The sequence below is a fragment of the Camelus bactrianus genome, chromosome 5 (genome assembly GCF_048773025.1).
Source record: "Camelus bactrianus isolate YW-2024 breed Bactrian camel chromosome 5, ASM4877302v1, whole genome shotgun sequence".
NCBI lineage: Eukaryota > Metazoa > Chordata > Mammalia > Artiodactyla > Camelidae > Camelus > Camelus bactrianus.
This window is the reverse complement of record NC_133543.1, coordinates 91,680,987-91,707,273: the sequence shown is the minus strand read 5'-3', so window position 1 is coordinate 91,707,273 and position 26,287 is coordinate 91,680,987. Positions and strand designations below refer to the sequence as shown.

Here is a 26,287-nt window from a genome sequence, read left to right as displayed (position 1 = left end):
AATGGCCCCGGGATAAAAAGAAAAGTTTCTGGGACTCCTTGTAAGAATAAGACTTATGGATGAGGTCTTATTGGAGGCTAAAATTAAAGACATAAGACTTGATAAAATTGAGATGAAAGTTTATAAACATTGGTATATTTGAATGGACTTTATTTAAGATAGTTACAGCTCTTTTGCCTAATTGTATCGTGGAATAGACATTATGTCTCACCGGGGAATGCCTCCCCTGCCTGGTATTATAAGACAGAGTATATAAATCTGCCCCTTAAGAGATGTTAATTAAACATAAACACACACAACAAAAATAGAGTTACCTAAGCCCACACAATTAGGCTTAGGAGCTAAAAATTAGGAGCTAACATTCAGGGGCTAATAAAAACAATAATGGAGATTTTTTTGCCCCCTAGGGTAAAACTGATCAGGGTCTAACTTGCACACTCAGAAAGAAGGCCTTTGTTGAATGCCCTGTACAATTTGAAAACATGATAAATTGAACCCTAAAGTTCTAGAATATGGCATGATTTTCAGTTTAGTCAGAAATCTCACAGATACAAAAAGTTTTTTTGAGAAAACGTAGTTGAGCAAATCAATCTTTTGATATCATTCAGGCATCAGAACAGTTCTTTGGGGAATTAAGAGCAATTGTCTTTGTCTTGCAAATCTCTACAAATCAGAAATGTAAATACAGCTCACAACGACTTGAGACTGAGCCTAAGTAGCGCAATCAGGCAGAACCTGAAACCAAGAAAAAAAAAAAAAGGTGGGGAGAAGAGGCTTTTTTAAACTAAAACTGCTGGAAAGGCTCTCTCACCCAAAATTTAACTCACAGCCTCCTTAAGTGTTTATCAATGACAAACACAAATCTTCTTCTTCTTTTTTTTTTTTTTACAATAAATATGTATTTATTAGATAATATCTCAATAAAGCTAGAGGCAGAAATGAACACTGTGTAAATAAGCTATTTGCATAAAACATTATTTTCCAATTATTTTTATGTTTTAAATGAGTTCCTTTTTTTGTACAATAAAAGTGTCATCCACAAATACTTATATATATATATATACATATGACTAATACATATTGTTATATTAGATAAATAGGCTGTTGGTGTACATTATATATAAAAGCACTGCTTGAAAATTATACTTAATGTTGAAACTCTTTAGATATTATCATTAAATTCAGAAATCAACCTGGAATATTTAAAATATCATATCTATTATTCAGAGTTTCTTAAAGAAAGACTTAATAATAAAGAAGATGTAAAAACATAAAAGAAGAAATACAATGTCATTACAGTTGACCCTTGAACAATGAGGCGGTTAGGGGCACTGACCCTACTCACATATAAATGATATCATATGGTATTTTCTTTCTCTTTCTGTCTTACTTCATTTAGAATGACAATCTCCAGGTCCATCTGTGTTGCTGCAAATGGCATTATTTTATTCTTTTTTATGGCTGAGTAGTATTCCATTGTATAAATATGCCACAACTTCCCTATCCGGTCATCCACCAATGGAAACTTAGGTTGCTTCCATGTCTTGACCATCGCAAACAGTGCTGCTGTAAACATTGGAGTGCATGTATCTTCCTGAACCAAGTTTCCCTCTGGATATATGCCCAGGAGTGGGATTGCTGGAGCATATGGTAAGTCTATTTTTAGTCTTTTGAGGAATCTTCATACTGTCTTCCATAATGGCTTCACCAAACTGCATTCCCACAGGCAGTGTAGGAGGGCTGCATTTTCTCCATACCGTCCCCAGCATTTATCACTTGTGGACTTTTGAATGATGGCCATTCTGACTGGTGTGAAGTGATATTTCATTGTAGTTTTGATTTGCATTTCTCTGATAATTAGCAACATGGAGCATTTTTTTCATGTCCCTATTGGCCATTTGCATGTCTTCATTGGCGAATTGCTTGCTTAGATCTTCTGCTGATTTTTGGATTGGGTTGTTTGTTTTTTTGTTATAGTTGTATGAGCTGTTTATATATTCTGGAAATTAAGCCCTTGTCAGTCTCATCTTTTGCAAATATTTTCTCCCGTTCTGTAGGTTGTCTTTTTGTTTTGCTTATGGTTTCCTTTGCTATGCAAAAGCTTGTAGGTTTAATTAGGTTCCATTGGTCTGTTTTTCCTTTTATTTCTATTGCTTGGGTAGATTGCCCTAGGAGAACATTGCTAAAATTTATGTCAGATAATGTTTAAGGTCATACACAAATCTTAAAAGTCTTTTCCACAAAAAGTAAAGTCTTTCTGTCATTTGAGCAAATGAATTTAACGTATTCCCACTGTTACTTATAAACTAGTAAGTTTATATTGTAATGCCTGATTCGTGACGTAAGCAGATAGGGTAGGGGGTCCCCAGGGGAAGAGAACCAGACATAGCATCCTTGACATTGGAGAAGCCATTTTGGCCTAAGCCATTTTGTGATCTAAGCCTGGCCACAATGCTTGCTCTTGCAGAAACATAGGTCTCAGTGACGCAGGAAAATGGATGTGGGGCATGAGGAGGGCCGAGTCCCAGTTCTCAGTTGAGCCCCTGGGACATGCCCTGCCAAGTGTGGGTCCTTGGCTTCATGCAGGAAAGAACTCAAGTGTGAGCCACCATTGAGTAAAGGTAGATTTATTTAGAGAGATACATACTGCATAGAGTGTAAGGCAAGAGAAATGAAAGGAAAGAGGTGTGGGAATTTGGTGCTCAGGTTAAAGTAAATGTAGGTACACATTCCATAGACAGAACGTGGGCCATCTCCAAAGGGGAGAGAGAGAAAAGGGCCACTAGGCATGGTGTTGTCACTTTTATGGGCTCAGAAGCTTCACACACCTACAGGTGGGATCAATCCAACTGCCCTGGATTCTTTGGCCTTTTGAAGTTAGCCTTGGGGCTGTCATGATGCCTGCAGGCATGTTATTTGATCAGGCTGTTACAATGGGCATGTAATGAAGATTAAGGTCTACTAGAAGTTAAACCTCTTAATCCTCAAGGCCAGCTAGAAGGTGAATCCTCCACCATTTTGGGTGCTGTCATTCCTTGAGTAGCTGTGCCCTGCCCCCTTCCCTCCTGTCTCATTAGTAGTTGATCATTTAAAGGGAACAAAAGAAGGTAAAAACAAAAGCTATTGCCAGGCCAATGAAATAACATAACAATATCAGAGATAATAAAGATTCCCAGTCCTGTGTTGAAGGTAAAGATTAGCCTTAAGCACATTCTTGAACTGTTTTGCAAGATCCCAAACCCCTCAAGCCACCAGACTAACTGCAACTTTAAGAAATGGTGATACTCATCTTTTACTGACCCTCCATGACTTCAATCAACCAGAGCCTGGACTCTCAACCTTTGCTCCAACTCTATGCTGAATTCTTCTCTTCTCAAGTCCCCTCATGAATATGCATGCACCCTTAGCTTAAAAGTTCTCCAATTTTGCTGCTCTGGGAGACACCGCTTTGGGAAATATCCCAGCTGTTTTCTTTACTTGTTGCAAATCATAAAATTCTTCCTTCTCCTGCTCTTTGACTTGCTTGTCTTTTGGCTCAACTCCTACCAAGAGGTGAACAGAGTTATGGGTAACAATAAGTAAATTTTAAAGTGAAGCTATGAGCTCTCCAGTTACATCTGTTTATATCTGTGTGACATTGTACAGACGATATGTCTCTACCTTCACATAGGATTATCAAAATCAAATTTATAGAAGAACTCTATTTAATTGATTCAAAAGTAGGTACTTACAAATTAAATATTTCTAAAAGTAATAGAAACCAACCCAAATGAATCTCAAGTTCATGTGATCTGGGAAACAGCCAACATTAAATTAATATTTGGAATTAAAATTTAAGTTTGTTGGTTTAATTAATACAGACATGACTTACTTTTATTGCACCTAGGTTAACTAAAAGTCAAGGTCATATTATCTCTATATAAAAATATACATAAATAATATGTAATATATAAAAATATAAAATTCATCAACAAGAAAGCTAGCCTGGCATGATGGTTGACTTAGTCTAAATGTCTCATGATGAAGCTTTCATAGGTAGTCTAAACATAACTGTAATTCAATAGATATAAATGGGTAAGAGCTTTCAGGTGAATTCTTTAAGAATAATTATGCTTTATGGTATATCTGATGCAGGAAAACAGATGTGGGGCATGAGGAGGGCCGTGTCCCAGGTCTCGGTTGAGCCCCTGGGACGTGACTTGCCAAGTGTGGATCCTTGGCTTCATGCAGGAAAGAATTCAAGTGCAAGCCACCGTTGAGTAAAGATAGATTTATTTAGAGAGATACACACTGCATAGAGTACAAGGCAAGAGAAAGGCAAGGAAAGAGGTGTGGGAATTAGGTGCTCAGGTTAAAGTAAAAGTAGGTGCACACTCCATAGACAGAGTGCAGACTGTCTCCAAAGGGGAGAGAGTGAAAAGGGCCACTAGGAGTGGTGTTGCCATGTTTTATGGTCTCAGTAGCTTCACACACCTACAGGTGGGATCAATCCAACTGTCCTGGGGAAGGGGCTGGGATTCCCAGGGATTGGGCCACTGCCCATTCTTTGGCCTTTTGTGGTTAGCCTTGGGGCTGTCATGGCACCTGTAGGCATGTTATTTGATCATGCTGTTACAATGAGCATATAATGAAGCTCAAGGTCTACTAGAAGTTAAACCTCTTAATCCTCAACACCAACTAAGAAGTGAATCTTCCACCATTTTGGTGTTAAATTGCTGTCATTCCTTGATTGGCTGCACCCTGCACCCTTCCATCCTGTCTCATGTCTACTTAAAAATATTTTCTCCAGATTTTTGGTGACTTAAAACTTTAAAGTTTTATGAAATTAAGTTAAGTGATGGAAATTTGTTAAGTATTTAAATTAACCCCAAATAAAATAAGATACCAAAATATTAATTACTAAACATAGCCTTCCTTTTACAGAGAAGCTAAAGATACTTAAGTCTACTAATAAAAATGTTTGGTGCCACATTGAATATTTTTCTATAAAAAAGTACATATTTTTTGAAAATTATGAACAATATTTATAAGTTTGCCAGTCTGCAGAACACTAATGTAAATGTTCGTGATTGCTTCTTAGTTTTCATTATAAATCGTTTCTTAAAAGTTAAGAATTCTAATTAACATATGTAATTAAAACTAAAATTAATAAGGAAAACATCTTTGCATGAATGAAAAAAAGGTATAAGGAATGTAAATACATTTTATTAAGGGAAAAGAAAGTAATTTTGTTCTGGAGAGAGAGAAAGAAAGAAAAAGTATAGGACAAAATCTGAAAGCAAAAGAAGTTATAGAAGGAAAAGGAATCTTGGAGAAAAGAATTTAGAATATGGTTAGGATTGGCTAAGATTAAAATAAAATTTCATTGAGTAAGTAAATTTTAATATTAAAAGTAAGCTGTTACAAAACTAGAATTTGGTTTTCTCTCTGTGTTAAGAGAACAAAGGTTTCTGGGAATACTGATCTGCTTTTAATAACAGGTTATAAAATTTCTTTACTGCCTTTTAAGTAATCTGTTGCAACTTCTTGTATTTGCCCTTTAAATCTTTTATTGTCATTTGGTTGAATACATAAGTATTGTTTCACAGTGCCCTCTGATCCTATTTGACCAAATGTTTTAAAACCTGTTGATATCTTTGAAAAACTTCCCCAAGTCAAATTCTAAATGAAGTTCTTTTGACCTTTAGCTAAATTTGGGATGCTTCAAAGGGCACCTGAAACAAGCCAAAGAGAAATATTAAACTAATTAAGTGTATCTGGTATGGAAACCTCGTCAAATAAGTGATGATAAACCTCCCTAGGTTATATTGTATGGATAAATGTCATTAATATAGATATTTTTTAAATTACATGGAATTCCTAAAAATCTGTTATGTCCTGGTATAATGCTATCAGTCATAATTTTAGTTATCTTAAAATGTTATGTCACAGAAATAATCAAGTTTCTTATCAGTTGCCTTGTAATCAGATCTTTAACCATGCTGCTTTAAGTCTTTTGTCATTTATAGACATTGTTTTACTCTGATGCTTTTGTAAAATGAAGATCTTCAAGAAGATTCATAAAAAAGACTTTTGACAAATATAAGTTTCTGATGACTTTTAGATCATACCACTGAACTGGGTAAGAAATTATAAAACTAATGGAAAACCTGAGGGCTTTAACCAGATCAGTAAGAATTGATTACATGGGATTGAATGAACTGATAAATATGATTTATAATTTTATAACTTTTGTCCAAAATATTACTGGCCTTTAATCTTTGTTTTCCAGAAAACCTTTCCTCTTATGCTTATTATGACCTACAACAGGTTGATAAAGTGTACCTCTGTAGACAAAGATGAAAAATTTATCTTTTTCTCTCTAGCTGATTCCTCCAGAATTTGGTTTCTCTAGCTGGCTCCCCTCTGTACTTAATGTCTTATTGTGACCAGATTATAGCCAGTTGTATGAATCATTATTTTAATTTGCTCTTTCTTTTGTTGTTTTCAAATTGTTTATGTTTTGTGTCTCTCTCTGCAGTATTATGACCTTGTTGATGTTACTAGCTGCATTATTTATATCCTGTTGATTTTTAAGATTGTTGTCTCTTGCACTACCCGATGTGTAATCGGGCCTCCAATCAAATTAATGATGGCTAAACATCTTGAGACAATTGATCATATATATAACTCTATATAAAATCATTGTAATAGCGCAACTCTAGGTATGGGAAGAAGCAACAAGGGAAAACATTTCCTGGATCATAAAAGACCAGTAAAGCAGATGATTCAGAGAATTTTAGGTTATCAATAGGGCCTAATCCAAAAATAGTACATTGAGTGACCCATTAACTTTTCTTTCCTATCCAACTAGAAATTAAAATCAAGCCATCAGCCACTGCAGTCAACCCTCCAATGGTGCGCCCTGAGGGGAATTCAGGATGGAGAAAAACAGAAAGCCTTCTGTGCTGGATTCTGACCCTACATAGTTAAGATGCTTATCTCAGGAATAACTTCAGTGAACCCAGACTCTTGCATCTTCCCATGCAGAGAAAAGCACTATAATCATTAACTTGAGAAGTCTGGGTTTTGAGATTAGCAGTAATCTTTTGATCTTCAACTACACGTTTTGTTTTTTTCAGCAAAAACTTCTATATGTGCTGGCTCCTCCCTTACCTCTTCAGAACAGTTCCTCAGAGCTATCTGAAAGGCTGTCTTCTGGGTTATAGTCCTCAGTAAGTTCCCCAAATAAAACTTAACTTGCAACTTTTAGGTTGTGTGTTTTTCTTCGGTCAACAGTCATTACTATTTTGAATGTTTCTGTTACAGCATTAGAACCAATACTCTCCCCGCCGCCCCGCCCAACACACACACAAAAGTTTTGTCAATCAGACTCAACAGAAAACACAGAAATTTATTCAGCGTCCTTAACAATGAAGATCTAGGAGAATTCATTCTACGTAATCCCAGAATATCACCTAGATTATTGAGGAAGGTTAGATTTATTTCACTTAGCACCGTGCCCTCAAGGATAATCACGCTGTCACAAATGGCAAGATTTCATTCTTTTTTTATAAATCAGTAATATTTCATTATATCCATATGTATAATGTTAGCCAGCTAGCTAGTTAGATACCACATCTTTATCCATTCATCTGTCTATGGACATCTAGATTGTTTCCAATGAAATCTCGTTACTAGTTTCAGTGATCTGATGAAAAGATTCCATTTGTCTTTTTGTTTGCTTTCTGTTTATGAGTCTCTCTAGAACCCCAAGTCCAGAAATGAGAAAGGGGGTCAACTGGGTCTACTGTGGTCAAATTTCTGCCTCCTCCAGGGGATCCAATGAACTCTGGAAACATTCAGATGCGACTCAGGATACCCAAGACTTTTACAAATATATTGTGATGGATATGATGTGGAACTATTACAATTGCTACCATTTATTGAGACATGTGCAGACATTGTGCTAAATCTTTTATGTAATATCTCATTAATCCAAAAACATCCTTAGGCTCAAATTATTATGTCTTATTTTAATGGGCTCATATTATTATGTCTTATTTCAAAGAAAAAACCAAGGCTCAGATAAGTGAAGAAATTTACTCAAGGTCATTCTGAGACAGGAGGGAAGAGAGCAGGGCACAGCCCATCAAGGAATGACAACAACTTAACAACAAAATGGTGGAAGAGTCACTTCTTAGTTGGTGTTGAGGATTAAAAGGTTTAACTTCTAGTAGACCTTGATCTTCATTATATGCTCATTGTAATAGCGTGATCAAATAACACGCCTGTAGGTGCCATGACAGCCCCAAGGCTAACTGCAAAAGGCCAAAGAATCCAGGGCAGTTGGATTGATCCCACCTGTAGGCATGTGAAGCTACTGAGACCATAAAACATGGCAACACCACGCCTAGTGGCCATTTCACTCTTTCCCCTTTGGAGACGGCCCACACTCTGTGCAGTGTGTACTTACTTTTACTTTAACCTGAGCACCCAATTCCCACACCTCTTTCCTTGCCTTTCTCTTGCCTTACACTCTATGCAGTATTTATCTCTCTAAATAAATCTACCTTAACTCAAAGGTGGCTCGCACTTGAATTCTTTCCTGCGTGAAGCCAAGGACCAACACTTGGCAGGGCACGTCCCAGGGGCTCAACCGAGACCTGGGATTTGGCCCTCCTCAAGCCCCACATCCGCTTTCCTGCATTAATCCTGAAGGGGTCTGCCTCTGAAGTTATGTTCCTAAAAAGTTCTAGAACCAATGTTGGCCTGGGGGCAGCCCTCACCTAATACAGAATCAAAAGGCCTGGTCAAGTACCACAACTAAATCAGCCTTTGCCCATGTTCAAATCCCATCCTCAAATTGCCGCTTGGATTTTGGCTTCAAGGGAGAAACAAACAGCAGTGTCCCATTTTTGTTGATGAAACGTCATTGAAACAGCTCATTGTTTTCTTTAATCTGAGTCCCCTATGAGCCAACAAATTGTCAGCACACAAACTGAAAGCGGTTCTAACACAATGACTGCTGAGTGTGTGTGATAAGAAGATGTAACGGAAGCTGGTGGGAAGGACTCGTAGGCAGTCCTGCTATCTTGATTGTCATCTTGATTGTCAATGATGACAATAAGTTCATGTGAGGACATAGCCTTGCTCAAAATTCAGCATCCGTTTTCTCTTCAGAAGCTTTGAATTATTCATTTGACTTCCCTGGTGGTTTACCATTTGCTTTTGAAAAATATAAGAATATTTATAATTTAGGTACCTTAAGTATTTTGTTTAAAATATTAAATATTTTAATGTAGAACTCACTGGGTTTTGCTGTCACTATTTCGCATCCTCATACTTCAGATAATAAATAGGCAAATGCATGTAACAATAGTTCTTTGGACCAAAGTAACTATTAATATTAAAGCTCATCACAACATTGTAAACTGACTATGCTTCAATTAAAAAATTATTACTAAAAAAAAACACACCATGGACAAAATTATGGTTATGAGTAAATGTAATGAAATGGATTTTATTTTTTAAAAAAAGCTCATATGTCTTCCTATCTCTCTTCTGCAGTGTTCCTACTATGGAGTACCTTTTATTTTATTTTATTTTATTTTTTTTAACTATGTTAACATCTCATTTTAGTACCTTCCTGTAAAGTTTGTGGAGCTCCTTTTAAACTAAAGCGCAGTCCAGGCTCACTACCAGGTTAAGCCAAGTCCATTAATTAAAACCTCATCAGTTCAGATGTTGCTTTTGGGACTTGGGAAGGCCTTGGCTGTGTGTTTTCTTGATGTTGGGGTAGAAGCAGCTACCCTTATGCCACCTTAATTCCATCCACCCCTTTCCCACATAGCCTAATTCTGCAAAACATGAATAAAGGAAAAACTCACTGTGGCTGTTCTCCATCGTTTTGATTTCAATTAAAATAGTAAAATTGTTTACTAAACCAGGAGCAAAGAACAGTGAATCATGTTAAGCTTGAAAGAAATAAAGCCAAATTAAAAAATGAAAACAAAAACAAGGACAAAACCATGCCATCAGTAATTGCTGAAATGCTACCCTCCAGAATGATTTCACCAAGGGGTATACCTTGTTCTCAAATTCAGTTATGGAAGCAAACTCACCAATTCAATAAATGTTTACTAAGTCCCTCTTCCATACAGACATTGTACCTCAGGGGTTAACATACAAACAAACAAAAGCATACATAAGAAAAAGTCATGACTTCCTACACTCAAAGATCTTACAATCTTGCAGGGGAAAATGTTGCAGACTGGCCCCCAGTAAAAAGCATCTAAGTATGGGTGTGAAGATGGTGCTTTAGGAATACCGACATGAGAGAACCTCTCCCATCTGCCGAGACTGGTCAGAGAAGGTTTTGTGAAAGGGAAGCACTTGTATCTGATGGGCATTGAAGGGCTGTAGTAGCAAATGCTGGGAGGCTGAAGGATGGGAGGTGGGGAGGACCTTCCAGGCAGAAGGAGGCATATGAACAGAGGCACATGTGTAGACAGGACTGGGGGTGTGTCTGACTATGCCCTCGGCAATACTGGTAGGAAAAAGAAATACGACAGTGGTTACCTCTCAGTTCTGGGACTAGAGGTAAATCAATTGCATCTTTATCATTCTGGGGTTTTTTCCAAAGGGTGTACAAATAGAATGTTAAATTTTTAAATAAGAACAAATAACTTTTTTTTTTTTAAGGGAGTGGTGTATTTGGGCATATAGCTAGGAAGTGAAGAGAGAGCAAGACGCTGAGAGTGGGGCAATGAGCCTGAAAAAGAAGCTGTGGTTAGGACGGCCCCAGATTCCCCCTGAGTTAAGAGGATTGACCTATATCTGTAAGCAATGATTCTCAACCAGGAGCTTGAAAAATACCTATGCCCAGGTCATACCCAGACTAACTAACAAATAGAGAATCTCTGGGGATGCGATTCAGGCCCCAGTAAAGTGGGGTGGATACAGCCAGATGCAGATGCTCTATCTAGAATGAGTGCGCTCTGGTGAGGAGAACTGGAGGCGGGGAAAGGGGCCATGAGACCAGAAGGAAGAAGGAAAGCACTGAGGCGGGTAGTGATTGACGGTATTTTAGGGTTAAGAGAGGGAGGAATATGGTAGATAAAGGAGGGGAAAAGGGTATTTCAGGCAGAGGAAAGGATATTTCAAGCAGATGCACAAGGACATGGAATGCTTGGATGGAAGCAGGAAGCAATCTTGTGACTAGAAGAACATGCAGAGAGGAGATGAGAATGGTGAGGTTGGTGATAGTGGGTTTAATCTATTTTATTATTTAATATTTTATTTATTTATTTTATTTTGGCTGGGGCAGGGGGAGGTAATTACGTTTGTTTATTTTCAGAGGAGGTGCTGGGGGTTGAACACAAGACCTCGTGCGTGCTAAGCATGCGCTTTACCACTTGAGCTATACCCTCCCCCAAATCTATTTAAAAATATGACCATTAAATCCTTGGCTTCTTATGCAACAGAATGTGATTTGTTGAGGGCCAGTAATCAGTTATGTTCCTGACTACTATTGTGTTATTATAGATTTTCAATTAATTTCATCTTTCAAGCTTTAGATAAATGGATTCTGTGGTTAGTTCTAATTGACCAATGCTTATAAGCTACAGTTGGCTTTATTATGAATAACGATGTTACCATTTTAAACTCTGGAGTCTGTGGGTCTAGAATTGCTCAGCCTCAGCACTGTTGCCTTTTTGTGCTGGATCTTCCTTTCTTGGGGACAGGGGCTGTCCTGTGTGTTCTGAAGATGTTGAGCAGTATTCCCAGCCTCTACCAACGAGGAGCCAGGAGCATCCCCCCTCCCAACTCCCACCAGGTGTGGCGACCAAAACTGTCTCCAGTCACTGGCAAATGCCCCTTGGGGAGTAAAATCGCCACCCCCTCCACCAGCTCCCCAAAATGAGAACCACTGGTCTGGAGTCTAATTCTAGACCAATTCATCTCAAACTGTGTGCGTGCATGTGCGTGTGCTTGTGCGTGTGCACACACGAGCATGTGAATTCCCTGGGGATCTTGTTAAAAGGCAAATTCTGATTTTTGTGGTACTGGGATATGGAGCCTGAGGTTTTGCATTTGTAACAAGCTTTAAGGTGAAGCTGCTGCTGTTACTCTAGGAATGAGGCTTTTGAGCACCGGGCTCTGAACCCCACGTATAGTAAGTGTTAAAATAAGAGCTAATTTCAGTGGGGACAGGAATCATGTTTATTGCAGTGCTCCATCAATGCATCTGAGAACTGATCATGACCTCTGAGTATTTTCACAATCACTTGATACCATTTTATAAAATTCATGGTTACATGGGCCCAGGAGTATATTGAATGCCATAATCTTGTAGCCTGCCACCTGTGTTACTTTATGTGTGTAATACTATTCACCTGGAAAGGTTTTTCTTTAACTGCCACATTGTTAATCCTTTCCAATGGCAAGAAGTGCAATTATAATTTGATCTTCACTGAAAGCAAATGTTTCCATTTGGTCATGTGATACTCTTGGTCTAATCACACTCCATTTTCTAATCAAAGTCCATTTTTGAATCGTGGGCAAAATGTGATCCCTTTAAATAGCCTAGGAGTCTATCTTAGAGCTGATGTATATTCAAATTGTCCACCCAGATGAGCCTCACATGATGGAACAGATGTGATTCAGAAAAGTTGAACTGGAAAATGCATTTCTCAAAATTAAATAATATTTTCTCCAACTTACATAATTGGAAGTAATATTTTCCCTGAAATGATACCCTTAGAAGACAGTATCCAGGAAGCTGTTACTGCTAAGAATTCTTTCCACATCTATTCAGTTCACCAATACATACTGACCCTCTGCAATGGGGCAGGGACAGTTGCAGGAGCTGGCCAGAGAGCTGTGAGCCTAGCAGACAACACAGGAGATCCTTTCATAGAGTGTGATGAGCGCCCAGAAGAAAAACTGTGATGTGATGGTGACATAGGAGGTGGTGCAAGTGGTCAGGGAGGCCTCTCCCAGGAAGTGTTGCCTGCAAGGTGAGGTCCCGTCAGGAAGGAGATGGCCCTGCGGAGATCTGGAGGAAGGACATTTCAGAGGAAGTGTTAGAGCAGGCAGGGAGCTAAATATGAGCAGAGAAAGGGGGACATGGGCAAATGGCAGAAAATCATATATCTTGTAAACAACAGGGGTCCTGGGACAGACCAAGAAAAACAGGATCCTCTGGATTGATAAAAATAACCATGCCTTCTGGGTTAATAAGTGTCCTGGAGGCAGAAGGGTGGGAGAGGACAGGAATCCCCACCAAGCAAATGTCACCTTTTGGTCATTATGACCTCATCCAACTTCCCGATCAAGACTAAATAAGGATGAAAAATCCCTCCTCCCCACCTGGGAAGGTGGAGCTGGGATGAAGATTAAGACAGACGACCCCAAACCCCTCCCCACCAATAAATATTCTGCCCATACATTTTTACACTCATATAAATAGCTTGCTAAGGAAACTCGGGGCAGCCACTCACCTGGGTAGGCCCGCTCTTTCCTTGAAAGCGTACTACCTAACCCTTAATAAATCCTTCCTTTGCTCTCTTAACCTCCACTCTTGTGTCTGAATTCTTTCTGTGACAAGACTAGAACCTCGAACCCCAAGAGAAGGAGATGTGATCTAAGAATAGTGGACTGAGCATAAAGGAAGAGGAAAGAGCCGAGAAGAAAAGAGCTCAGCTCTTGGAAGCTGAGCAAAGATCCCTGATCCTTTCTAGATCTGTGTCTGCAAAATCGGGGGGGGTGACATGGATCAGTGGTTCTCAACTTTGGCCGCATATTGGAATCACCTGGGAAACTTCCCAAAGGCTGATGACTCCATCGATCCGGGGGCCGCCTCGGGCATGGGGACTTTTCACAATCCCCAGGTGATTCTAATGTACTCAGCAAGCCGCCTGAGAGCCCTGAACTGGGTTAACCGTGACGTTCTGCCCGACCCCTACCACCTGCGGACACAGGGTCACCCTGTGGCGATGTTAAGTGACCTCAGCCAGCCCAGCCTCCCTGGTGTCTCCAGCGGTTGGATGTGGGGAGCTGACCTGGATTTCTCCATCCCCTTTCATATTATTATTATTCTAGGACATGGTTAGAGTGTTTGCTTATTTAACCACAGGTCTGAAACCCCGTCTCGGGCCAGGCGTCTTTCTCCCAGCTGGAGGAGGTAACGTGATATTCCCTGCAGGTTTTTTTTTTTTGTCTCTTAGCCTCTCCGAAGCAAATGGACTTTTCCAACCTTTTCAACTATAGCATGAAAAGAGGACGACAGTCACGATAGGCATTTCCTTTATATGTGGAGGCAAACAAAAAATAGCTCTCAGCTTGCTGCCCAGGTAAACCCAAGACAAATTTAGAAACATCGAACTTGGACCATCAACAAAACAGAGTGAGAACGTTTGTTTTGCGCTTCAACGATTTCATTCCCCCATTAAAAAAAAAAAAAAAAAAAAATTCTGTAAGATCTAATCCAAAAGGACAGGTAGTGCTTTCAAAGGCCAAAGCTCACTAAAGGGTTTAGCTCCATTAATGACCGAGGCCGCTAAATTCCAGCTCAAGCAGATTAGCCAAGTTAAGTCTTCAGCATTAGGGTCCCCACTAACACCCAGGCCTGCTGAGAAGCTGTCAGCCCTCCTTCTCACAAATCCTCCCCAAACTTCCAATAATAGCAACTTAATCTATGAAGAAGGCAACAAAGGGAGTGATCTGAGTACAGCCTGTGCCGCTGAGCCGTCCTTTAGAAATGGAATGTGATCCGCATGGGTAATTTTAAATTCTCCGGTAGCCGCATTAAACAAGTCAAGACAAAGAGCTGGCGTTCAGTTGAAATTAATATTCTCTTTTACCCCGTAATATTATTTCACCGCACGATCTGTATCAAAACTTTATCAAGGAGATGTTTTACATTCCTTTTGCTACACCAGCCTTCAGACTCCTACGTCTATTTTACAACACATCTCAATTCAAAGGAGATAGATTTCAAGTGTCAACAAACCATCCCTGGTAGGGGCCCGTGGGGCCTCAGGGGATCCTGCTTTGTTTCTGCAGTGCTGACAGCAGGAGGGAAAAGGGACAGGTTGGCCTGAGGTGGGGGGAGCAGAACCATTTCTTTAAACAAATGTGACACAGAAGATCCTACCTAAGGAAGCACATTGGGCAGTTCTTTCCTTGCCCAAGAGGCGCTGTGGTGACTGGAATGAAGAAAGGCTTTGGGGTCAAGTACATTCAGGTTCAAATTCTGCCTGTTTAAGTGCAAGTCACCTGGTTTTAGGCTGCTTGCCTTTCTGAACCTTGCTTTCCTCACCTGTAAAAGGGGGGGAAAACTCCTTTTCATCTGACTCTTACAAGAAAGAAACAGAAACATTCGAAAGCTCCCAGCCGAGCACTGATGTCAAACTGTCCACCGAGGAAACAAGGACACCCTCTCTGACCTTGCGAATGTCAGGGAACCTGTAAATGTTTGCTGAGTTCGCTGTAAAACGGTGGCATTCACGAGAGCAGCAGTTGTGAACCTGCTTCTCATCAACAGGTGCTCAAGAGCCTTAGCCCGGGGGGAGGGGTTGAAAGAAACCCGAAGGCTGTTCATTTCTGTACGTTTTCCTCTAACTTCTACTTTTAACAGGAACGGCTCTTTGGAGCCAGGTACCACACCAATTGTTAACATGGCTCCAAGATTTAGTGACAACTTGAATTTGTCTTTTATTAAATTTTACGTTAGTCTTCTTTCCGATGCTTTGTCTTTAAAACAGAAGGCTGTCATTTGTTTTTCTCTCAGACGCCCACCGTGTGATGGAAATCAGCCTTCCCTCACTCTCTGCTTCACAGAAATCCCCTGAGAAGTACAAGCCCCCGTGCATGTGAAACCGACAGGACCCCGCAGGGCCCTCTCTGGTACAAGAGCCCCTCCGTGTCCCCTGTTTCTTGTTTGCAAAGAAAAGGTTTTAGGCTCCTAGGCTTTCCCTGAGTTCCAAAGGGCAGACTCAAGCAGTTAACGATCAGGACAGCAGAGTCACAGGCTCCCCGTTTGTCCTGGAGGGATACAGACAACAATCTGATCATATCTTTGAGTCATTCGGCAAAATCTAAGACCCCCCTCCCCTCAACCCCGTGGGGGATGGTGGTGGAGGATGGTGACTACAAGCTGACCGCAAGCATGCAGACCCTAGATTGGTTGGAACCAGAAGGTTGATGACTGAGATTCCCAAACATCACCCTCATCTCCGGCCAATCAGGAGAAGGTCCATAAGCTAATCAGGTGCCTGATGACCCTCTCCCCTAACACTGTCTTTGAAAAACCTTGCCTAAGAGCCACCGGGGAGTTCAGGTCTTTTGAGCTTGAGCTGCCTGCTCTCCTTGCTGGGAGCGCTACATATAAGCCCTTACTTTGCTGCAGACACCCAGTGTCAGCTTGGCTTTCTGCCTCTTGGGCGCACAAGCCCTTGCTCCATCACACAGGGTCCTGTGAGCCTTTCTTCCTGCCTTCCTGAGAAGAGTCTGGACTGAGAACGGAAAGACGTGAAGGAAGAGCTCAAAGACAGAGCTGGCAGCGTGAGTAAATCACCAGATCACGACTTTTAAAGCCTATAGGACGTTAAAAAAATTTTTAGTTTTTAAAAAGACAAAAAATAACTAATTTAAAAACAGTTTGGGGCTGAGAGTGGGGAAGGCCACACATGAATGGAGGGCAGGGGCATATGGAAACTCTCTGTACCTTCTGCTCAGTTTTGCTGTGAACCTAAAACTGCTCTAAAAAATAAAGTCTATTTAAGAAGGAAAAAAAAAAATTGGCTCAGGTGAAAAAAGCCAAACAATAAACACAGAATAATACAATGGCCACTAGGTCAGTGTGCAATTCAGTTCTTTTTTATCTTTTTTTTTTAAGCCATAATGAGACCTACTAAGAAAGAGGTTTCCAAGAAATCCAGCTCCTTAACCTAAATGGACATAGAGGTAAACTTCAAATTAAGAACTGCAATTAGCAAGTCAGTAATGTTTGGATACCAGCTTGTGTAGCTGTTTGGCCAGACTGGGAGCTGGCAGAGCCAAGAACAGGCACAAGTTCTTGTGTGTCTGTTTGTGTATCTTCGTCTGTGCAAGCCAATCTGGGTATGATTTCCAGTACCTGGAGTCTAACACTATGTGTCTCAGAAGATGGAGATACCAGCGTTAACTTGTACTAGTGTCCAAGTTTAAGTTCCCTCAAAGCAGACTCTGAGACAAGGAGAGGTGACCTCAGTAAGTACCAGTGAGGGGGCAGGAAAGCGAGAAGGGGCAGAGAGAAAGCCCAGGAAATAAGAGGTATGGAAATGAGCAGTTTTCTTGCCAAGCATCTGGGGCTCAGTCTCCCTGGAGGAGCCACATAGAAGCTTCTTGGGATGGCCCCACCAAGAGGGGAAGCTGGGCTGTTCATCCAAGACTCCACTCCCTCCTTGGTGAGCGCTGCCTCTGAGATTATTAAGTTCCTGAATCTTCTAGGCTTCCTCGAGCCACATCAACAGAACAGACACCACAAATCTTTTGAACTAGAGAAAAATTCCCAACAGAAAAACAGAGGGTACCCTGCTCCTTTTTTTTTTTTTAATGTTTAAACTTTTAAAAATTGTTTTCATTTTTATTGAGGTGACATTGATCTATAACACTATATAAGTTTCATGTCAAAGTTAATTTGAAAAGGTAGGAGCACCCCTATGTTCATCACAGCTTACTTACAATCGCCAAGATAGGGAAACAACTTGTGTCCATCAACAGATGAATGGGTAAAGAAGATGTGGCGTATACACAATGGAATATTACTCAGCCTTCTTTGGGGTGGGAAAGTTGTCACTGTGCTGGGAACTGTCCACAGAAGCTGCTTGTGAATTCCAAGGCGGGAAGAGGAGACTGGAAGGGGAGGGGTGGGAAGGGAGAAGAAAGTTGGTCCCTAGTAGTAGCTTTATTTAGAGAAAACTTATCAATAGATAAGTTGTTAATTCATATGATGTCCTGCCAATTTTTGTTTCTGTTTGTTTGATTGATTGATTTCCTTTCTTTTCTTTTTCTTTTCTTTCTTTCCTTCCTTCCTTTCTCTCTTTTCCTATATTCCTTCTTTCCCCTCCTCTTTCCTCTTCTTTTCTTTTTTTCTTACTTTTTTGAACTTAAAACAACAACAGCAACAACTGTTTTGAGCTTTGCAGGACCCTCACACTTCCCTGGGAAGGGAGCCTATGCATCCAAACTGGCTCGCCACCACCTGGTGGCAGCTTCTGGGGTTGCAGGCAGAGCTTCAGTCAATAACAAGCTGGGTGTCATCAATTTGGAGATGGAGACTACTTTGGAGAAAAAGACTACTGAAATGTAAGACGAAAATTACAGCTTTTGTGATGGGATGATTTCTGTGAGGTTCCAGGGATTTTTTGATCCTTTTAATAGCCCCAGTTTCCTAATCTGTGTAATGATATCACATAGGAAGAAAAGAACTGAAAAACTGATTTACATTAAAAAAAAATCCTATATTGATGAAGATTAGTTTTGATGACAATAAATAGATGGTGCTAAAGTGAAATGAAATATTTTATGGATCCAGAGAAGATGCCACAGCAGCACATATAATGCTAAGCACACTGAGAAAATTGATAAGGTTTCTCCTTTATTATGGGATTTCCAACAATTAACAGTGACGTTAATCAACAACTCCTTAAATCAGTGTTTTTTATATCACTATTTGGGAATACCTGGCCTATATAATGCACAAAATACATTTGCAGCAAATACTTCTTTTTGCTTTATGTAAAGATTTTTAAAGATTCCAGGTTTAAAATATGCATGTAATCTTCTTTCTGCTTTTCTGTTTAAGAAAATTATTTTTTAAATGAATAAGGAACAGTCGTTTCCCCAAACTTTACTATCGTTCTACATGTCTTATTTTTCATTTTTAATGATTTTTAGAAAGTATAGAAATAAGATAAATAGCTTGAAATGAATAGTTGATAGTTGATAAACTGTTTTGATATGGCTTCTTTACTCTAGTTTAACTAGCACTTTTCATCACCAAATCTAAATATCTTATTTCTACATGATCTAAACACCTCATTTGGGATTTAAAAAAAGAAAAAGAATTCTAGGTTTGTTTCTTAAAAGCAGCAGAATGTACACGTAGCCATATCCTTACCTCTTTAATATCAGGGGAGTTTGCGGGGGAAGATTTGAGGCATAGGGTTTTGGTGGCAAAGCTTATACCTCATTTACATACGTGAAAAGAGACTAAATGAATTTGTCCTTCTCCCCTCCACCGACTGATCCTTTTTATTAGCAAAATAACAGGTTTTTCAAAAAATAAATTAGGCCTTTGAACTTTACTCTTAAAAATGTTAAAATGGAAATGTTTAGGTGATGTGTAATTTACCATAGCAAAACAACTGAAAAGGAGGGTGGTAATAAAGGGGAGAAATAGTAAACGTTTAACAAGCCACTAGAAGCTAAAACCATCCAAATATATCAAACTTCATTCCCTTTACTGCTATTGTAATAGTAACATCTTAAAGGCGTTCCCTCAGGAAAGGGTATTCTAATCATTTCTTTAGCCAAATCAGAAAGACTGTCAGATAACCAGACTTCTGGGAGACAAGTGCTTTGTCAGCCTCCTGACTAATCAGATTTCAGTCCGTGATGCCTTGAGTATTCACTTTTAAAATGCCAAGTGGTTATTAACCATCCTGTCAATTACTGATCAGGGGAATGAAGCCTGGTTTGATGTCTGTGTCTAAAAGCAGGTCCACTGATAGAGCAATAACTCAGTGTCCAAAATCCATGGCCATGAGCTTTATCACATTGGCTGGAGAGAATGAAAGTCTTGTTTCAGGAAATATCCAGCCTGGCCTAATTTCCCTTGGAGCTGGGAGCTGGGAACTGGGAGAATCAGCTTGGTACAATGCACTAGTGTTGTGCTTGGGAAATTCATAGGGCCCAGGGATTACCTAGAGGTGCAAAAAGAGAACTCAAGGAGCGCAACTCGAATACACTGAATGGCCTACATCTAACATCACTAAGATATTCTCAATGGCCCAGAAAGAAAGTACTAGAGTTGAAGTTCAGACTAAACCCTGGGAGACTTTGTGTCTGTCATTCAGGCGGCCATGTGACTGTCTAAATTGTAGCTAATATTAACCATTGTTTAAAAAAAAAAAAAGAAAGAAATGTTTCCAGCGATCCTCAGCATGCGCGTTCAGATTTACATTGCCCTAAGCTAACTGGACCCTCACGTAGTTCCTTGTGCTTCTCTTCCAGAGCCCTGGTCCTGCTTTTGAGCAACGACTGATTGCAGAAAGGAGTTTGCAGTCCGCCTCAGGAGCCGTGAGACTGATGCTCAAGCTACGCGCAAGGAGCCTTCTCCGTAACACAGATCCTGCTCTTTCGCTTCTGTTGGGAGAGGCCGGCTGACCCTGCATCTGAGTGAGGCAGCTCTCCTCGTCAGGCAGCCCAGTAAGTCGGCTTTGTTTCAGACTGCTCGCTAATGGCCATCTCTGCTTCCTTCTTTATACACCCTCCAGTGCTAGGATACTGAGAGGGAACCCAAAGACCAATTCTTACGAACACTTTAAGGGCACTTATACTAAAGGTTGAAAATTGATATACTTTCAGGAACCTAAGGTCTAACTTGTCTCAACTTGCCTTTGCAGTCTGCGTCACACTGTGTATTAGGAACGTGACTGTGTGCAGGCCATGTCTCAGGTCTACAATGTTAGCACAGGAATCAAGTGTCCCAGTACAGTAAGCCTGTTTCCCATTATAAGAGCGTTTATCTTAGTGGTTGGCTGTTAATCTTCCTCCTCCCCATCATCGAGCCCAAGATAGTAGACTTGACTAAAGATACACACAGTGGTTCTCAACCAGCAGCGATTTTCCTCCCCAGAGGATGTTTGGCAAAGTCTGGAGACATTTTTGGTTGCCACAACTGATGGAAGGGGGAAGATGCTACCAGCATCTGGTGGTTAGCAGCCAAGGATGCTGCTAATTGTCCTCCAAGCACAGGACGGCCCCACAGCAGAGAACCGTGCGGCCTAAAACGTCAGTAGTGACCGGGGTGAGAAACCTTGGCCTTGAGTTTACAATCATGCATCCTGCAGCAAATATTCGATATTTCACTTCTATCTGCTCTTTGGTTTTGAGGTTTTTTCTGAGGAGGGGGTGCGGTAGGTAAATAGGTTTACTCATTTATTTATTTTAATGGAGGTACTGTATATTGAACCCTGGACCTCATGCATGCTAAGAATGTGCTCTACCACTGAGCCATACCCTCCCCACCCACTGAGCTACACCCTTCCCACTCTATCTGCTTTTTGATGCACCATGATCGAGAATTGTTTTTCTCTCTCTCCTTCCTCCAGCAATGCCCAGCCTAGCTGGGTCTTCTCACTCCATTGTGCTGAGAAATTCTGCTTTCCTCTTGTTTCTACTCCTAAACTGGCATAAGTAAAACCAATTCAGAGCTCAGCTAAATAAATGGCCTCCTGTTAACAGGATACAGGATACAGGATTCAGGCTTCACAAAAGGCAGTTTATTATTATTGTTATTGTTATTGTTATTGTTATTATTGTTATTGTTATTATTATTATTATTATTACTTAACCATATCCTTGGGATCCCACCCTCCTGGCCCAAGTTGCTTATCAAAATATTTCTTTCCAAGAAATAAAGTGCTTCCCCAGGAGGCACTCTGATGAATAAAATTTTCTTCACCCTTTGGCTGGTTGTTTCAAATGACTGTTGGGAACTTTGACATGACCTTCAACACAAAATCTAGCGCCTCATTGTGAAGCTTTGTTGTAAATGTTCATGAAATTCTGATTTGATTTCAGTGTAAGGATTTTGATACACAAAATGTATTGTGAGAATTGAAACAACTCATGCGACTACACATCAGATTAAAGCTAACAAATGTGCTGTTTTTTCCTGTTTCTCAAAACAATGCGGAGTGTTGTGAAGCTGGCCTAGTTTTTCTCACTGTTCTTTGTCAGTGTTTGACTAAGCGGAGGTTGTGTCAAAGGGGATGTGGGGACAAAAGAGGAACCGTGTGTGTGTGTTAGTTTGAGGAAAGGAGGTGAGACCTGTTACCTCCATGGCGCTCAAGACAGAGAACATTGGGAAACCTCTTCCTGGACATACAGTTTATGTAACATTAAAACAAAATGTTCACAAGTTAGAATTCAAGTGAAGAGTTCAGAAACTGACCTGATCTGGGTTCAGAGAACTGGCCGGAAGGACTACGATTCCCACCTGACACCTGTCCCAGTTCCATCCTTGGTGGTCCTGCCACCCCTCCTTTCCCTGTTGTGGCTCTCAATCAGTGAGTATGTGATATTAAAGTAAAGGTGAGACTCTGCCCCCCTCACCTATGAGAATGGAAACCAGTATAATTTATTGTGCCTGTTACACGACACTGAGGTGGGGCATATTGTCCTTACATTCGACAGCAAGCAGAGCTATCTTACCTACTTGCTGCAGGAAATAAATACTTGCTCCTGGAAGGTAAGACTGTGAACCATTCGAAAGAGCTTCCTTATCAAGACCACCAGCTTGCTCATCAAGACTGGCTTCACCGTGCCCACCAATACAAAGCTACTGTGTCATAAGCCCTGCCCAGTGCCAACCAGTAACTCAGCTTCGAAGCCCTTGACATCACCTCAGCAAGCCCTAAAACCCCATGAGCATCCTCCCCTGACTTCCCCCCTCTGAGACGCTATGAAAACCTTAACAAAAAGGGCCCCCTTTCTGTAACAGAGGTAGTAAACTTGGCTTTGCTTGGCCAACAAGTTTCTCAGGTGGTTTGAAGAGCCAAGAGTTGACATGTACTTCTTAAGAAAAATGGGGAAGAAAAATGAAATAAATGACTCTCAGAATGGAAATAATTGGTTATTTAAAGTCTAGAAATGGGAATGTAAAATGGTGCAGCCATAAAAATCAAATTGTGGTTCCTTAAAAAGGAACTTTAAACTTAGAGTTACCATATGATCCAGAAATTCCACCCCTAGATGTAGACCCAAAGAAATTGAACGGGACTCAAACAGATATGTGTATACCTATGTTCATAGCAGGGTTTGTCACAATAGCCAAAGGGTGGAATTAACCCAAGTGTTCATTGATGGACGAATGGATTAAGAAAATGTGCTATATACATACAGTGGAATTTTATTCAGTCGTAAAAAGGAGTGAAATACTGATACCTGCTACAACATAGATGAACCTTGACGACACACAAGGGCCAACACTGTGATTCCACTTACATGAAGTACCTGGAACAGGCAAATTCATAGAGACCACAGGTAGATTAGAGGTTACCAGGGGCTGAGGGGAGAGGGAAGGAGGAGTCATTGTTTAATGAGTATAGAGTTTCTTTTTGGGGTAATAAAAAGTTTTGGAAATAGATAGTGGTGATGGTTGCACAACATTGTGAATGTAATGAAAACCACTGAACTGTACACTTAAAAGTGGTTTCAATGGTAAATTTTGTGTTATGTATATTTCACCACAATAATAAAAAGCCTAGAGTGTTTTCTCTCTCCTTCTATCTCCTCTATAAACCCGCTACCCTCACTTCTGCATGACAGCGTTTAGGGAAAGGTGAACACAGATCTTCTGAATTCAAATGCTTTCAGAAGACTAGGTAGGTGACATAAGCAAGTGAAACCAGCCAAGTGTTTAGATTAGGTAGTAGGGATTGTGATAAACTGGAAACGTGCTCTTTCTAAGAGGCACACCAACAGTTCATCATCCCAACAGCTGTTGCCATACAGAAATGTGGGCTCAGACTTAACAGATTTCCTCATTTTTCAAGAGACACTGGAAATCAGGATTTACATGGGGAAGTTTCCATTGAAAATCTTTGTGCCATTTAGAACTGGTTAGTGGGCAGAGTTAGATGGAAGCCTCCTGCTTGCTATTCCTGATTTTCTGCCTACTGACCTGACCCCGAGCTTGCAGCTTGTACTGTGCCCACGTTAGATGCTTGTCCGAGTTAGGAGAGTGTATTTTTCTGAATCTGATGCATCATTAGCATAAAAGTTACCAAACAGGATGACAGGTAGCTCCTTATATTTTTTTAAGACCCCTCATTCTTATTTTCACTTAGGCTTTGTTGATAAAGTTGTCAAGCAAGGTCTTGTTCCATTCCATCCTCTTGTCCAACTAGGAATCCCCAACTGTGTCACAAGTGAAGTGTGTCATGTAGCCCACGGGAGAGGCCAGTGGGAAGGAAAACCAAAAAGAGAAACATGGGAAGAGGGATGGAGGGAGAGAAAGAAGAGAGAAAGGAAAGGAGGGATGGAAAAAAGACAAACAGAGAAAGAAACAAAAGAATCCAGAGAATTAACACAAAACTTCGCTACGTGGTTGGTTGCTCCCAGATAAAGCCTTCTCACATGTGTGGTCTCAGTTTTTAACAGACGTCTGGGAATTAGAACTTATTGAAATAGGGAAGAATTACTTTAACCTTTATATTCTAGTGCTTTTGCTACAGGATGATCACTAAAGGGACGTTGCCTATAAGCTTAAATTATACATAATGGCCCATCTCTGGGAACCCTGCCTCCCAGATAATAAGCCTTCAGCTAAAATACCTTTGTTTAACTCACAGGAAACATCCTGACCAGGCCCACCTGTGAACGGCTGCAGGAGGGAAGAAATTAACACATCCCCTCCGGAGTCCATCCGGAACCAGGACTTGACCCCCTCCCCTTTTAGTATAAAAGAAGCCTGAATTTTAACTCTGGGAAGATGGCTCTTTGGGACACTACTCCACCAGCCTCTTGGTCAGTTGGCTTTCTGAATAAAGTCACTATTCCTTGCCCCAACAACTCATCTTGCAATTGATCAGCCTGTCCGACCACCAGCAGTACAAGCCTGCACTCAGTAACATTGTTATCGTCAGTCTGCAGACAGAGAAGGAGAAGCTTCAAGAGGTTCCCTTTATGGTCCAGAGCTTAGTGGGTGAGCAGTGGAGACTACTGCTCCATGTACTTTCTGCCACTCCCCCTGGTGTGTGTCTAAGAGCAGCAGAGAAAGGAAGTCTGAGAGAAAAGGAAGCAGCATGTTTGGCTGGCAGGTGGCAGAGGGCCACCAACCACTGCTTTCAGAGTCTAACTGGCAAAGGGATCTTGAATTTCTTCCTGTATTATAATTCTCAGCCCCTATAAATACTCTTCCAAGAGCTCAGCTACCCTACGAGGAAGCTAATACACAAAGCTTAAGTAAATCCCTTAGCTTCTCTGAGCCCAAAGATTTCCGTCCATGCTAAAGGTAGGCATTCTTTAACGGTCAACTGCGCAAGGATTAAAGGGAACATCAGCGACCCCAGGAGGAAAGATCTGCAAGTGTTGTTACAAGTTGACGGAGGAATCCTGGACTGGGTCACACTGTGAGTTAAACAAATGAAGCAAACAGCTGTGGAAAGAGGATACTAAACTGAAATCCACAACTTTTCTCATGTTCACAGCTTTGTTTCACATTGTTTTTAGTGTGTGGAAGCTTGGCATTGCTGTTATAACCTTCTAGCTTCTTAGGCCAAAGAGACGGTGAATGCAGAAGAACCTCAGCCAGAAAGGGGAATAGACATTCCCCTAAATTCTCTGCCCCTGATGATCTGACCTATTTTTTTTCCCATGCCAGCATGTCACAGCAACTCATGTTGCAAAGGCAGCTGCGAATTCCATACTGTCTGGTTATTTCAAGTTTAGCCAACAGCTGACTCATTCCCCAGCTGCTTCATTGCTGGCACTTGGAGGAACATTTGAAACAGGTGGTTTGACTGACCGATGGACCCACTTTGAGAAGCAGCCTTCCAGGATTAAAGGAAGTGATGTGATAAGAAAGAGGAGGAAGTTATATAAAAAATAATAATAAAGGAAACAATTCAAGTCACTTCTCCATGGTTGTCTGGGAGAGTTCCATAAAAAGGTGTGGGTTGTGTTTTCCACTAGAAGATCTATTATTTGTGCCTTGTTGATTGAGAAAAGAAATGCTTTCCTGGGCATGGTCTGGGAGAAGAATAAATAAAAAACTAAAACATGTCATATAAAAAAGTAACAGATGTTCATGGAAATAAACCATTTAAGTGCTTTCAGAACTTAGCAAAATGGGAGATGGGAAACACGTCTGGGGAAAAAAATGGATCACTAGCAAAATGATGTTTTTAAAAGAGAGGAAGAATCTTTGACACTGGGAGGAAACCTGGTAGTTGGGGAAAAGGCCCAATGTCTATATTTTGAGGGCATGGGCAGTGGAAATGCCTGCCCCTAACACACGAATTCTTTTTAT

At 40.6% G+C, this 26,287-nt stretch overlaps 1 long non-coding RNA gene across 5 annotated transcripts; it reads left to right on the top strand.

Moving 5' to 3' along the window:
- Positions 1-16,185: 16,185 nt before the first annotated feature.
- On the top strand, positions 16,186-25,882 carry LOC141577749 (uncharacterized). 5 transcript variants are annotated; one of them, XR_012507187.1, is made up of 4 exons: positions 16,199-16,548; positions 16,883-16,950; positions 18,150-18,333; positions 20,263-21,719. It is a non-coding gene; the product is annotated as an uncharacterized LOC141577749 (long non-coding RNA). The 5 variants fall into 5 exon arrangements; XR_012507185.1 differs by having other exon boundaries at positions 16,186-16,548; positions 16,883-18,333; XR_012507184.1 differs by lacking the exon at positions 16,883-16,950 and having other exon boundaries at positions 16,219-16,548.
- The last annotated feature ends 405 nt before the right edge of the window (positions 25,883-26,287 follow it).